This window comes from Camelus ferus, chromosome 2 (assembly GCF_009834535.1).
Source record: "Camelus ferus isolate YT-003-E chromosome 2, BCGSAC_Cfer_1.0, whole genome shotgun sequence".
In the NCBI taxonomy this organism is placed as follows: domain Eukaryota; kingdom Metazoa; phylum Chordata; class Mammalia; order Artiodactyla; family Camelidae; genus Camelus; species Camelus ferus.
In genome coordinates, this window is record NC_045697.1 from 31603951 (window position 1) to 31618278 (window position 14328).

Genomic DNA, 14328 nt, shown 5'->3' on the forward strand with positions numbered 1-14328 from the left:
AGTAATTATATATATATATATATATATATATATATATATATATATAAATATTCACAACTAGATTTGATATTTAAATCTTTCATTTCATATGATTTCTACATCATGATGTAATTTAAATTTAAGAATTTAGTGCAATCTTCCTAATGACTTTTGGTCAGCAAAATAGTGAACCTAATCATCCTCTTTGACATTGCGGCGACAGAGAACCTTACAGGACCCGGGGTGCCATGGAGAAAAAAATGCTTGAGAAGGTAACATTTAAGAGAGCACATTATTTCATTCCTTACTGCTACACTAAAGATGATCATAATCTACATTATGAAGACCACACTGGTGTAGTTTCAAGCATGGCACCCAGAAATAGGAGATGTGAGTTCTAGTTATGGCTCCTGAATTAACTGATTGACCTTAGAAAAGCTACTGAACTTCTCTGAATTCCCTTACTGTTGTAAAAAGCAAATGAGAAGATAATACCTCAGTCATGGCAGGGAAGTGGAAATAATCTCTTCAGGTTAAAGACACATGTTTTAGCAGTAAAACCTTCCATTCTAGATTTCTTGAAGATAGTAGATAATGAAATCTCAATAATAATAATAGTTTTTCTCTATAATAATAAGAATTAATATTCATTGAGTTCCTATATTATTCAAGAAACATAATACTCTATGTGTCATTTCATTTAATTTTTGCAAAAACCCCTGAGACATAATATTATCATTTTACACTAAGCAACTGCATTTCAAAGGTTAAATATCAACATCGAAGTCATAGACTCATGCTACATTTGAGATTTAAACCCATTATGGTTTCAAAGTCTGTGTCTTTAACCATCATGCTACACATCCTTCTCAATATATTTTTTGTTGTCAATAAAAAATGTCAGTTTGAGTTTGTTAAAATAAGTGGTAATAAAAGATATATATATATATATTCTGGCAGAAACAACTTAGCCAATGTTCACAAGATGCAACAATTGTGTCTCACTTAGTAATAGTTTTCTGTCTTTACCCTGTGACCAGAATACAGAATACGGCTCTTGGACTGGAAACATGATTATAAGACACAGCTATGTGATTTGACACAGTCAGCCTGTACATTCACTCACCTCACTTGCTGATGTCACTGCCAAGATGTTCCACTTTAGTTATTAGAAAAGATACATTAGAGGACCATTCAGGGAAAGGACCAAAGACAGCGTAGGCCTGACATTGTTCTAGGCTGAGAGTCTTGCCTCTAGGAATGTTTTGCAGATACAGATCTACCACTCCATGAATTAAAAACACTTATAGTTTCCTTCATAACACAGGCCTGATGATTTTTTTTTCCTCTTCTTTATTCCTTAATTAGAAGGAGAATTAAATTGGAAGCATCCTCTGAGGCCGATGGCAGATTCCACTTTCCCACAGCTGTGGCAGTACCTCTCATCCCTCACACTCCTCTGCAATCTTGTCTCTTTGCAAAGTACAGAAGCTGAGAACTTAGGCAGAAAATCATGGCGTATGTTACATGTTAAATGTCTGATAAAGCGGTTCACACCTTATTCTCCCCTTGACACTCTGAGGCCTGATTCTACCTCTAAAAACATTTTCATTCAGAGCAAGCAAATCCACCACAGAGAATCGGCTACAGCCAGGAGTTGGTCTAAGAAGGGTCTTAAAAATTCCTCACCTCTCACATCCAGCTGGTGCAAGAACAAGGACATTTTCTACTTCGGAAATAGGAGCAGGCGTTAAGCAGGAGGAGCAATGGTGCCATTTCTGTCTCTTTTTTTGCCCACAAGCTAAACATTGTGGGTCTCCTTCTCTCTCTCTCTCTCTTTTTTTTTTTTTTTTTTGATGTCTGTGGTTTAAAACACAAATGCTTCATTTGGTTAAACTATGTAGATGAGATTAAAAAATGAAGATTCTTGAAACTTCTGTAAATTAATTCAGAAATCATTCAGCCAGAGATGCATAGGTATTACTTGCTACTGTCCTGTTTTGTTCTGTTAGAAATGTATCACGTATCAAATATCTTTGGGACACCTCTGTTAGCCAAGCACTGTGTTAGATGGCCGTAAGTCAGGAAGGTCTGACTCTGTGCTCATGTGTCTGACATTTTAGTAGAGAAAATAAGCTTACAATTAAATTAAAATTATAATTTGGAAGAAAAGTACTGGGTTTTATTGGGGTGTATGACAGGGGCTCATAATCTAAACTGGAGTTTGGAGGAAATTTTTTTTACGGTAGTAACTTATAATCAGGGACAAGAAGGGTGAATAGGTGAGTAGGTATTGACAGGGTCAAGTTGAGAAGAGAAGAAATTTCCAGTGAGACAGGAATCCATGTATAAAGGTGTCTCAGTGGAAGGAAGCTGAGGAACTGACGATTATCCAGGAGGGCTGTGAGATAGGAAGCCGCAGGGAAAGCTGGGAAATGATGCTGGGCAGAGAGGAAGGACCAGGTTATGCAGAGATATTTCGGCTACGTTAAGAGTCCTGCACTTAATCTAAAAAGTGTGGAGAAGCTACTAAAGGGTTTTAAACAGAAGAATATTAAAACCAGATTTGGCACTTGTTTGCTTGTTTGCTTTGTTTTTCAGAGATCAGTTCAGCTGCTCTAAAGATAGTAGATTTTAAAAGAGACAAGAGATATTGCTCCAAAACCACTTACAGGAGGTTCTCCACATTAAGTGGGAAGAGGTGATGGTGGCTTCCACTGGAATGCAGACAAGATGAAAGATGCTAAAGGATGTGCAGGGTAGAGAATTCAAGACCTGGTGATGGGTTGGATGAGGGAAGTGACAGGGACTGCAGCATCGTGGGTGAATTCCAGTTTCTTTTCCTGGATGTTGGTGCCTTTTATGAGACCAAGTATCAAGGATTTTTCTGTGTTATTGAGTTAGAGATACTTGTGAGACATTCAAGTAGGGATGATAATTAATAAGTAGGTGGAGAATATAAATTCGATGACCACCAGTTTGATATCTTATACCAAAGAAGAGAAAAATGAGATTTGAAGACAGTTTAAACCAAATCTGTGAAATACTAAGACTGAAAGATTGGCTTGAAGATGACAATAATGGATTAATTCCTACTAAGTTAGAGTGTACAGTACAGTGTTTAGGAGCACATAATCGAGAACCAGATTATTTGGGTTTGAATTGTTGAGCTAACACTTACTTTATATAACTGGAAAAATACTTGACTCCTTGGGGCCACCATATCCATATCTTCATTTGTAAAATGAGGTTAATAACAGTGTCTACTTTATGGGAATTTTATTAATAATGTATTGCCTTTATATGTTTACACAGTAACTGGCATGTGGTAATCATTTAATATGTGATAATTATTATTGGGATAGCTTTAACTATTTAAAAAAATGACTTGTCCATTCATTTATTGAACAAGCACTAAGTGAGTGCTGACTGTATCAGGGTCCGGGCTGAGCGCTGGGGACAGAGGGTTCACCAAGACAAATACGTCCTTGTGTTCCTGGAGCTCATGAGCTACTTGAACAAAAAGTTATTCAATGTTCAACTTTGCCTTTATTAACATTAAAAAGGCAAATGGCAAATCTTGCCTTTGAGACTTAAAAAAAAAAAAACAGTAATGCTTCCCTCTAAAATCCAATTTACTGTCAGTGAAGAATGCTAACATTGAAGAACATATAGCTCAGGATTACCCACAACTTTATGTCACTATTCTTATTTAACAAAATAAGCTCAACAGGCCCACAGCAAACTTCCAGGCAGGCTAGTCTTAAGGGCCTTTGTCACCAGACCAGATCCTAAAAGTCTGCCGTTCTTGGTCATTTGCATCTGTTGAATCTTCATACTGCATCAATAGAGTTATGTGATACTGTGATCGATGTCAATCAGCAGAAATTAGTATAGGCCTGCCGCACTATCTTTAAATGCTGGATGATCCTTGTGGTCTTTATTGATTATCCAGGGACGTTTGTTTGCCGTTTGTCTCTTAAATGTAAACTCTGCTTTCTTGTTGAACATTTCTTGGTATAGAGTAAACACCTTCTCTTTTGAAATGCTTTTTTAAAATGCTAATAACTTACATGTAGTGTAGCCTTTTAAATTTCAGAATGGGCCTTTCCAACTTGACCAGACCTCAAAGAATAAAGGACTTGTTATTTGAAACACAAGATTTACAGTAATAATGAGCGATCAGCTTGATCTCACCTTGAATAATGAGGCCAGACGTGTACATCCATAATGATGAGTGATGACACTCCATCACCCGAGCTAATTCCTACAGGAGAGCCATGGCTGTGTTAAACTGTTAACCTTCTAGTGGGAGCAAATGGGGCATCATTCTTACCTCCTCAATTAAGATGTGCATTTCCCTCCAGTGTTGAGAAGGGTATCACAACATGATTTTGATACAGACATAACAGGAAAATAGAGAAGATGATCTGCATTCCCATTTGTATCTGTGGTCATTTCTCTTCTTCTGATGCCACTCATTCAGGTAACTTTACACCTGTACACCTTTGCACAACTGTAGCTGGAGGGCAACGAGGAACCCAAACTTGAGTGTTTTCAAAACAGTCTTGACTTGGAAAAGGAACTAAACTCTTGAAGCTTGTTCTGGGCTGAACAAAAAAGTCTCCTCTGCCTCAATGAAATTTTTTTTTTCACAATGTTACATAGGTTTGCAGATTTTTTTTATTGTATGATATATCCTTATTAAAGGCTAATGAAATCGACACACTGTAACTGACTATACTTCAATTAAAAAAAAGCTAATGAAAACATCATAGGTTTCACTAAACTAAATGACTATTATGTGCCAGTCACTTGTGCTAAGGAGATCCTATCTATCTATCTATCTATCTATCTATCTATCTATTCACCACATTTAAACTGTTGGAACATAACCCTCTTGAGGGAAGTGAAATTTATCTGTTTTGCTCATTTCTGCCTCCCTAGGGCTCACGGTCGCCCTTGAGTCTGTTGGCATGCAATACTATCTCCTGACCGTATAAAATGAAACCATACAAAACCCCTATGTATGAGGCACTACCTGCCCCACTTGACTTATGGAGAAACTGAGGCTTAACAAGTTTTAGCAGATTTCTGAGAGCCTTATAGCTGGTGACAAAGCTCAGAGTCACCTAGTCTTCAAATTCCCAAGCCCAAGTCTTTTTTTTTGCCTCTAGTGTCCAACATGTAGCACACTGAATATTTTCAAGTCCTGAAAACGTCTTTAGAATAAATGTATGTTCATGTGTGTTTCATTCTGTATTTTAATTTTGCCATGCAATCACCAATCATAAAATGGAGATTTAAATGTGTATGTACATACATGTGTGCATATATATCTGTGTATATATATGTGTATGTATATATCTATATATCTCATGGACCTGTCTCTGTCATTCTCTGTCATTACTTTGAGGACATTATATTGTCAGTGATCATTCACTTTGAAACTCTGAATGCCTGATGTTTCCCTGAATTGGTATGTGTACATTTTAATTGAGGAGAGAGATCTTTTTTTAAAGAAAACATCTTTTTGGTAGACTTCATATTCTTCTACTTACCTCTCCAAAGAAACCCAAATAGTGATAACGTAGCCTATCAAAACCCACACTTTTGTCAGTACCCAAGTCCATCTTCCCAAGAAAAACAGTACATCACCCACGTAAGGTCATCATTCTGACAAATGGCTTAACCAACACAAAATACTACAGGGGATGTCCTCTCAGTACCCACTTCAGTTACAGACACATAAACCAGTATGTTTAGCATGTGTTTCTCTCCCTCTCTCTCTCCCTCTCCCACTCACACACACACCTGTTATCAGGGCAGTTACATACTGCTTTTGTTTATAGAGGTGCTGGAAAACCTAACAGATTTCTTTTCCTGCAAAGTGTTTATTTTTTAAAATGCATCACTACTTTTAGGGATCCTAAGTTCAGTTTTGTTTTGTTTTGTTTTTGTCTTCCTACAGTTACCAGCAGAACATAGTGTTTGCTAAAATGATTCTACTCCCAAACGAAGAAAGATTGAGCATTACGGAAAGATGATATTTTGCACATCCATCAATCACAAAATCTCCTTCAACTTGAAAGTTTCACAGTATCTAATTTCAATAGAGCAGTGTTACTGAGGCATGCAGTTTTGTGACTTTTAAATTGAAAAAGACACTAGACACTCTAAGCTGAAATATAATTTCTGTGTTTCTCTGGAATAAATGAGCACTTTAAGGGCTCAAAGATAGTGTTTCCTCTGCCCTTCCTTTGAAAGCTATATGGTATATGTCCAGTGCATTATCAAAGAGAAACACATAAAATCTCTGACTCCCAACATTCAACAGAAGGCACATTGAGAGAAAGAGTAATCCTGAGCATTGCCTGAAATCTTGACCATCCACTGCTACTCCTGAGTGCTCATAAGGTGTCCGCAAATTATGCCCAACACCCACCCACTAAATAGCCAGACCAGGTGATTTTGAACCTTCCAATTTCAAGAATCACTTTTAATAACTGTGATTTTGCCTCTAGTTGGTTTATCTATGGAGCATTTTCAGCACCATTTTCTTTTCCCTTCTGTACACTGTACATCAATCTTTAAGGAGCCTAAAGTCCTTTCACAATTCTTGACTTTCTAGGTTGTCCTGGGCATCAAGACGTAGCTAACAGATTGGGGCAAGTGGAACACGAAAGATGAGAAGGGAGGCTATGAGGGGTCAGGCTTGAGTTGCCATACCTCATGCCTCCTCATATTTTATTGGTCAAATCTCATTCTTACATTCACATCTTACTTCAAGAGCAGCTGAGAAACATAGTTAGCTGTGTACCCCATGAGTAAAGAGAAAAGTGAAATGAGTTTGATAACTAGCCACTCTCTCTTCATCTCTTGAAAATGAACAGGAATATACAGCAAGATTTTGTCTTCCTTTTTGCAGTCAAACATTTTTAAAATTTTCCCTAATTTTATTTTTTGCTTTTATTTCACCTTGTTGTATTATGCGTGTTTAAAGCTGTTTTAATTTTTTCAATATGGTCTAATACGAATCAGTCCTCAAATTGTGTAGTCTAAGAGGTAAGAATAGTACTTATTTCATTTGGATTTCTGTGAAAATTCATTGCATTATTACATATATGGTACAAAGAATAGTGCCTAATACTTAGAAAATGAAGAAAATGATGGCTTTCTTAATTTTGTTATTATTATTTGCAGCAGAATAAAAAAGAAATAAGAATGACTGCTTAGAAGAGAAACAGCTTTTTCCTCAAGTTAAGTTCTAAGACATACGTTGCCATTAGGTCCTCATAAAGTATGCATGATATTCTTGACAACAACAGGTATGAATAGTGTCCTTACACGTACTGTCCTTCATTTTAGTCAAAGATACAAACTTAAAGCCCATTTCACTGGAAGGAGTATTAATTATGGACCAAAAAATGAGGCTCAGATTCTTCTTATTCTAGTTTGATCTTAAGATGAAATTTTGGATACTTACAAAAATAAATTCCTCCAAGCATTATGCTATTAAATCAATTCTCGTAACTAGAATTTTGACGTGTTAAGCAACCAAGAGTTCAAAGTTTTATTTTCTTATAAGAATGTGGACTTCACATATTCCATCTTATTACTTCAAGACAAAATTATACTCTCCATAATCAAACAAGAACAGATTATTTGAACATATACAGAAGATTATTTCATAGTTCCTCATTGATTAGTTTTAATCATGTTTCCTAGGACACCAATACTATCAAACTTGAGAACATTTGTGCTTTGTATTAGGGATAGGGCAACAAGAAACATAATACACACTTTGTAAAGGTTTCATTCAAATTAATTTTCAGTCCTTGACACATAGTATTTAAATTCAAGGTTAATTTAAAAAATCAATTAGCAAGGGAAAATCAATTTGTATCTAAGTTATATATGGCTTTCTTAGCAATAGAATTTGATTTACAGTACTGTATCATTAACATGCTACAACTTTCCTCATGGCTATTTCTATTTTAAGGAAGATTTAAAAAAAAATCTTGAAGTCACTTTATGGAGTAGAGGAAGAAAAGAGAAATAAATCTCCCACATAGATTCCTTGTGAAGGAAATGAGAATAATACAGTTAATACACTTAAAATGAAGACTCAGCCAAGGTGATAGCTGGAGTTATTCCTTTAAGAATGAGGAAATTGGTAAGTGTTTGGTGAAATGGCATATCAAAGGATGGGACTCATACACATTTAGAACCTTTGTTGCGATAGTAATTTAAATGAGAGGCTTGAAAGTCCATTGCATTTCAGACTCTACTGACTGCTGTTTCTTATAAGTAATCATGATTCTGTCAAAGTTATTATTCAGGAATTCATCTGAAAAGTTGAGTTAAATGCACCCAAATCAGGGCCTTCCATTTAGGGGAACTCAGGCATAAATGTACACCTTTGAGAAGAAATTCTAGGTCTTCTGACTTTTACATTCTTCAGAGTTGTTCAACTCAATTGCCATGAACACTTGTTGAATAAGATCTAAGTAACTGAATTATATTTTGCTCTGGTTTAGTCTAAATAATGCCAAATATGTCCAATAATGTTATCAAACATGTGCTCATTCATCAAAACAAACAAACAAGGAAAAACCCCAGAAGACCCGTATCAGTCTAATTAGATATTTCAGAATAGGCACACATGCACTTTTGTATCACATTTTTAAAAGAGGCTAATGTAAACAAGGAAAAACAGAGAATAGCATGGCAATTTCACAGTCCAATTTAGAATCAAGATCAAGAAAAACTAAGGCATTAAGCTTACACTATTTATAAAATAAACTAATGATGATGAATGTTACGATTGTCATGAGACTAATCCAAATGCTTAAATTCTTACTCTTCCAGAGGCAATGATCTGATTCTAATAATCTATTTCCTAAACATGTGCGGGAATCCTATCAGCGTATAAACATACCTCAAACCTGACTGCCTGTGTATGTGCTAAGAATAAAATGCAGTCTGCACTGTAGTGTTTTCTGCCTACTGCTATCTGATGTTGTATCCACACCATGCATTATTGTCTCGAGAGTTACAGATCATTATCATCCCGTGAATCTGGGGGAGTTGTTAATCTTTGATTCCCTCTTAGTCTACTTAGTGTTGGACCTACCGCTAAATGAAAATTGCCTTTTCTATAGCAACCTCTTAATCTCCTCTCTTGGCAGCTGTTTATTGAACTAGAACAGACATGTGCACTTCTGCATTAATAATACACCCCTGCTTCATCTATTGCAGGACTTTTATTTTAAACCAACAAGCATCATGACCTAAATTTTTCTGGTCTGAGTGTAAAGAACAGAATCCATGTTTATAGGAGGCAGTGCAGACGAAGCACTAAGACCACCTCCGAGTTTTTTATTAGTGGTTTAAATCACACTATCAGTACATCTCGGTAACTGAACACTGCTCTTCTATGAGTCCTCTTTACTTTTTTCTCATTCAAATAATAAACAGTAAAATCAGAAATACTCCACATGCCAGTTTTCTACTTTACAATTGCATTCTGAATTTCTCCATTGTATATTTCCAACATATAAATGGGGGAAATAGCAAGAGGACATTCGCAGAAACAATTCAAAATTTATTCATCACCCACTATTTGTGGAATTCCCTAGGCATTGATAACTAAACCTCATCATAGTCTAATAAATGTTTTTTTTACATTTTAAAGATGAATTTATAGAAGTAAAGAAAGATGGAATATGGGCATGAGCCCATATAAGTAACAAATTTAAAACCAAAGGTTTTATCATCACAAAAATGGCACAACCAACCAAGGCCATTACCAACGTAGATGGGGGACACAGGTAGAGAGAACAGTCGTCCCTCCTGGATACAGTCTTCAAAGCAGCATCTGTCTGATGCCCATTACAACTTTGTTAGAAATTCTTTACGAATATAAAACAAATTTGAGCTTAACTGTGTGTTGTCAGTTATCTGTTGGCATCTCAGCATCGTTTCCACTATATTCTCTGCACTCCTCTGCATTATAGGGACTGGATATTTGGGAACTACATTTTGACACTTTCTTGGCAGAAAGGTGCCTACTTACGTTGGAGCAAGAGAGGACTCAGGTGACATATGAAAGGAGGAAGGAGAGCAGGCATCATTCTTCAAGCAGCAGCAGGCAATACACGGACTCCAGAAGACACGTGATTTTGCAGCCATCTGAGGCATTCTCCTGGGAACCCCTCCCTGCTTAGGTGTGTAGGCTGTAGAGCTGTTCGAAAATACCTACAGTTTTCTGATTCCTTGAAAACCAGCAGCAAACTTAAAGGCTAGCTGCAGAGTTTCCCATTTTCCCAATAATTTTGTAAGCACCAATTTCATTTTAAAATCCTTTCCTTTTTGAAATACGCGTAGGGAGTCATTTAATGAAAATTGTCAAAGGATGTCTTCCTTATCATGTGCCATCACTTTTACAAATCAGTGAGTCCTTGCCTGGGCCCTACCTACCCCCTGGGCTTCCTTTTCATGTTGGAAGCTGTGTAAGTCTCAATCAAGATACTTATTTGAAATTCATCTCTGTTTCCTCAATCAAAGCCTGAGTTCTGGAAGCGCAGTGCTCATTTAACATGTGGTTTCCTAATGACCCAAAGCCCTCTCTTGCCTGGTCACATATAATACAATGCTCCATACTACACTTGATAGATTAATTAGACAGATACAGGCCCACCAGACAAAACGTCAACGACCCTGGGTCTATCCAATTTCCAATATACTTTATGCAGCAACATTTAAGTGTAGATACCCAGGATCAATTAACCTGGAGGGCAATACTGTATTAGCATTATAGGATTTGGGTATCATTTCCATCATTGAAAATGTGAAGCACTGTTTGAGCTATTGATCCTGAAAAAGTAATGACTATATGTGGTTTTGTAACTTTCCCAAAGTTTACTTTATGGTGGTGCGCTGAGAATAGAAATCCCCAAATAGCTTTTGGGAATAGCCTCTTCTAAAAGAAAAGGGAGATATGAATCATAAAAACCTCTTCCTTGTAAAAGTTACTGTTTCTTCTATTGATCTTTCTGATTACTTTCAGCTAAGAAGTGCAAGGAGTTGAAAATGAGTTCTGGAGAGATATAGTGCACCCCAGCATAAACGGTCCCCAAACAAACATTTGCTTAGAAATGAAACAAAACAAAACGCAACTGAAAAACAGTAACAAAAAATCGCAGCAGCATTGAAAATCAAAGTCGTTCACAGATCTTATCCCCCTTGCCAAAATATTATCACCTGATCCATGTCAAGTCTTTCCACTTAGAAGTTCAAGTTGCACTTTCCTAGTCAGTGAATTTAAAAAAAAACTAATCAGTAAAATGAGTCCTCAAATCCCAAAGGTGACTTTAAAAAAAAAAAAAAATCCACTTGGTGCTGTCAAAATTATCCTTTTTCATTTTAATTGTGTCACAAGAGCAAAAATTTTATTAAGACTTTATAAGAGCCAATATTTTTAAAAAGTAAATCTCTATTGATTTCTTTTTTTTTTAAACTAAAATATGCAGGAACAATTGTAATGCCTGCTGACTTTTATTGGACACTTGCAGCCTATGAGCTGTTTCTCGATTCATCTTATGTAGTACTCACGACAGACCTGTGAAGTCCTAGTAATATAATGACCACTTCACAGCAGAGAAAACGAAGTTACAGAGAGGTGAGTTATTTGCTCAGGATCACACATCTACTAAGAAGAACATGCAGAATTAGAAACTAGGGAATATGACAAAAGTTTCTATTATGAAGCATTACGGTATATTTCTAGCCATTACGTTTGTGTTATCAGCCAGTCGTCTCCTAATTTGCAGTTAGTGGAGGAGCAATTGAATCAGTCCGGTAGGACTGATTGAACATCTACTAAATGCAAGACATTTTGCCAGATATTGATAATAAAACCTAGAAGTTTACTGTCCGATTTTAGCAGATACCTGTGTCAACTCATTTCTGGGAAGTTATGATCGCAAGTTCCACATTATGGACTCATAAAATGTGACCCTGCTTCCTAGACATATTTGATTTTTCCAGCCAGACACCTGTTCCAATCCATCGTGGATTACTTCCTCTGGCTATACCTAATCGGTCCAAGGTCAGGAACCTGATATGCCTGAACCGGTCAATGACATTCTCTAGAAATGCAAATTTGGAGTTGGGAGTTCTGACTCTTTATTCGAAGAGACTGTGAAATAGACTCAAGAGACCTTGGTGGCACTATTTTCTGCTGTTATTCTGGAAAATAGCTTGTCTGAGGATGAAAGATGAAGTAGACCAGCAGTGAGAAGCAATATGAAACACAGAGAGACTTGGTGGCTTGTTTTCCATTGTTTCTGAGACCCAGCTGCATCTCTGTCCTTGAAATCTTCGAAGCACCCCTGTATCCTATAAAAACACTTCCCTTTTTGCTGAATTCATTTCAAGTTGGATTTCTATTACTGTCAATCCAACAATTTCTAACTATAACAGCAGAGGAAATATGACTTTTCAAACCATAATCACCTGTACCACTGAGAAGGAATTTACCCAATTTGTGTTTCTGATTGGAGAATTTTAAATATGTGAAACTATAGTGCAAATTCTTTTTTAAAAAGTCAAAAATCAATTAGCCTTTTGGATAAGATGATAATGGCTACTAATCAGATCTCTTAAGACTTTCTACAATAATCTCTAGACTTGGTACTCGATCTATTTCTCTGTTTCTTCTTCCTCTAGTCCCTCTTATGTACTTAAACTCCAGCTACAATAACGTGTCATCATCACCAGATACTACTCCTCTCAACTGGGTTGGTATCAACTGGCATTCACTGATATGATGGTTTGGTCAATGTCCATTTGACCTAGTCAGAGATCGATTCTGACTGATCAGAGGTCTGTTCAGATCAATCAGTGCTTATGTCATTATTTGATAAATATTTTAAATTTCACCTTCATCTTTCACAAGTATGATCTGTTACATTTCTCTCCATCAGCTTAGTATGTCTTTCTCTATTTGGCTCAGTGGTAAATTTCCACTTATTCGTTCATTCATTCATTCATTCAGCAAATACTGAGCATCTATGAGACATACATTAATTTCCTCATTTGGGAAATTTGTGCATGGCTTATTTTTTTCAGGAAGGTCATTTTGCTGAGTAAGGAAGACTCCAGTGGCAGAGTGTGGCAGGGAGAACAGTGAAGGAGCTACTACGAGAACACTTGATGATATCTAGGACGCTGATGGTGGCAATGCAGCAGGTGAAAAATAATATGTTCTAAGGTAGAGTCAAATTATTTGGTATTTAAATATCTCCTTTTCTATGAAGCCCTCCATAATTCCTCAAGTAGAGTAATTTACTCTATCACACATGCTTGCATGATATGCTATTAACATCTCTACTGTAGCCCTTATTAAATTCTATTGTAATTAAGTTGTAAATGATTAACTTTCCACACAGACTTTGAACTTTTTTAATTCAGGCATCGTATTGTTTTCACCGTTCTTTCTCAATATCTAGCATAATGCCTAACTCATACTAAGTAATTAATCTTCCTCAAAAAAAGAGCAAGAGAGAAATTACACAGAAATAAATATTTCTAGGTTGAGAATATCTTGTGTATATCATTTATACACATCCTTTGGTATCATTTATTAAGTTAATTTTTATCTACTACTTTGGGTTAGTCTAATACTGGAATGGAGAAGCAAAAATTAATAGAAGGTGATTCTTTCATATATATCTTTACATATATATATACACACACACACACATATCTATAAAAATATAAAAATTTATTTATTTTTTCCCTCAGGAAAGATGTTGATAGTGTGTGTGTATACATAGATATGTATATCAGATACTTAGGTATCTTTTAATCAAAAAGAAGAAAAATGCATTGTTCCTATGACCAGTTTTGCAGTGATTATCATTCCACTGTATTATGTTGGCTGAAGAACAGAGAGAAAACAAAAATTTGGTAAGAACTCTTCAGAAAAATTCCTGTTGAAGCACTTGCCTGAATGATTGTCAACCAGAAGACATTTTGCTCTTTAGTCATGCTACGTTTCTTAACTCATATGGGGTTGAGGTGGTAGCACTGAGTAACTAAATAAAGTCTTTTGGCTGCCCTCCAAAATGAGTAACTCACAGAACAGTAATTGTTATCAAACATAGTTGCTGCTTTATGTGAACAAAATATGGTGGCACCACATCCTGGGAGAGGGAGGAAGCATCACAACATTTGAATTTCTGGATGTGGCAATGTGCTAGTGGCAACTAAATCCCCCATTGTGACAATGGAGAAATACTGGCTCCCACAGTTAAAAGAGGGCTACCAAATACAAAGAAAAAG